Raw genomic sequence first — 2500 nt, 5'->3', positions numbered from 1 at the left:
CGAGTAGACGGTTTTAGTGCGAACACCCTTGCTCCCAACTGAGCTTGCCGCTGCCGACAGAGGCCCGGGAGCGTGCTGTCGTGGCATTGCCGGCGGGAGACAACACGCGCCACCTATGGTGACCGGCAGCTCCAACGCCAGCGCCACACAAGGGCAAAGCCCCACTTGGGTGCAGAAGCGAACTCTCCCAGCACAGCGCACGCGCCAACACGTCCGCACAACTGCGATACAAACCACCTGCGAGAACCGCTGGGGCGACCGAGCAGCAGACGGCGTCGCGGCGCCGAGTGCCAGGCGGCGGCGCATCCTCAACGCACACAGTCCTCAATCAGACCAGCACACTGCAGATGTCCACCGCGCTTCGCACCGGGCTCGGCTGAACCAACTTTGGCCGCCAGGCGCCGCGTGCAGGGTGCGCCGCAGCGTAGCTGCGCCGCCTGCCGGGCCCGTCGGCTGGCGCTCCTGCCACTCGGCGCCCCCCACCAGCCGCCTGTTGCGCGTGCGCCCACGCAGCGCGCGGCCAACACGCCGGGCGGCCCCCCTTCACCGGCCGGGAACAGTCCCACCAAGCCACCGCCGCGTATCGCTTCATACCCACATGGGCCTAGTCACGCGTGTGGATGTGGCGGGTACCGCTGAAACAACCGGTTAATAGCTGTACCGATCGTCGCCATCACAGATTCACCTCCAGCGTGAACAACCGCTCAACAACGGATTTCCAGTTCATTTGCGTATCTTGGGCAGTAAACGTAGATGTCCACCTACATTTGCGAATTCAACAATTCTTGCATGCCAGGATGTCATGTGTCACGACACGCTACATCAGACCACATACACACTGCGACATGTGCAGAAGAGAACACGTGGAAGGTGGCCCGCGCACGTATGCGATGTACCTTCCGCGATCCACTGTCAACCGGCATCTGCGGCATGTCCCAGATATGGAACGCGGTCCACCAGGGTAGCACTTTGTGTGAGGCAATACGACAAAGTCGGAATACACGCGTCACTACATCAGACGGCTCACGCTGACCTGACCTGACCTGACTCACCGCACCACCACCCCCAGCGACCCAGGGTGACATACAATGCGTTCGTACGTTCCTCCCACACGCCTCTACGGCGTACCACAGTGCAACCTAGCTGTTATTGGGAGACGAGACAAGTAGCATCAAGCACAACATATGGAAATTGAGATTCGACACCGTTGGGCACAGCCAGCGTACGGTCACACGTATCACACTACTTCACTCTGTACGTAACGACCGATGATCGGTACAGCGTGTGGGTTACGCGTACGACATCAGCGGACAATGGACACAGACCATACCACGACGTACACTGAGGGCGTCGACATCTGAATGCAACTGAACAGCTGCGAGGCTCATTTAACACTCAAACGCCAGACCGACCAGCTTGAGAGGACAGAGACACAAAGAGGGGGACAGAGGGGGACAGAGGGGGGGGAGGGGGGGGGGTCGGCGATATAGTCCTATTGCAGTACAATTGACAGTGGATAGCAGGAATATGTGGAAAGTAAGCAACACTCGCAAGACATCTACATGAGGATAACAACGACACCAGAGATTCCGAGCAGTGAACTATGTTAGGCAAAGGGACAACGTGGGTTAGGTTAAGGGACAACGTGGGTTAGGTTAAGGGACAACGTGGGTTAGGTTAAGGGACAACGTGGGTTAGGTTAAGGGACAACGTGGGTTAGGTTAAGGGACAACGTGGGTTAGGTTAAGGGACAACGTGGGTTAGGTTAAGGGACAACGTGGGTTAGGTTAAGGGACAACGTGGGTTAGGTTAAGGGACAACGTGGGTTAGGTTAAGGGACAACGTGGGTTAGGTTAAGGGACAACGTGGGTTAGGTTAAGGGACAACGTGGGTTAGGTTAAGGGACAACGTGGGTTAGGTTAAGGGACAACGTGGGTTAGGTTAAGGGACAACGTGGGTTAGGTTAAGGGACAACTTGAGTTAGGTTAAGGGACAACTTGAGTTAGGTTAAGGGACAACTTGAGTTAGGTTAAGGGACAACTTGAGTTAGGTTAAGGGACAAATTGAGTTAGGTTAAGGGACAAATTGAGTTAGGTTAAGGGACAAATTGAGTTAGGTTAAGGGACAAATTGAGTTAGGTTAAGGGACAAATTGAGTTAGGTTAAGGGACAACTTGAGTTAGGTTAAGGGACAACTTGAGTTAGGTTAAGGGACAAATTGAGTTAGGTTAAGGGACAACTTGAGTTAGGTTAAGGGACAACTTGAGTTAGGTTAAGGGACAACTTGAGTTAGGTTAAGGGACAACTTGAGTTAGGTTAAGGGACAACTTGAGTTAGGTTAAGGGACAACTTGAGTTAGGTTAAGGGACAAATTGAGTTAGGTTAAGGGACAAATTGAGTTAGGTTAAGGGACAAATTGAGTTAGGTTAAGGGACAAATTGAGTTAGGTTAAGGGACAAATTGAGTTAGGTTAAGGGACAAATTGAGTTAGGTTAAGGGAC

This window comes from Schistocerca gregaria, unplaced genomic scaffold (assembly GCF_023897955.1).
Source record: "Schistocerca gregaria isolate iqSchGreg1 unplaced genomic scaffold, iqSchGreg1.2 ptg001127l, whole genome shotgun sequence".
Lineage (NCBI taxonomy): Eukaryota > Metazoa > Arthropoda > Insecta > Orthoptera > Acrididae > Schistocerca > Schistocerca gregaria.
This window is presented reverse-complemented; position numbering follows the sequence as displayed.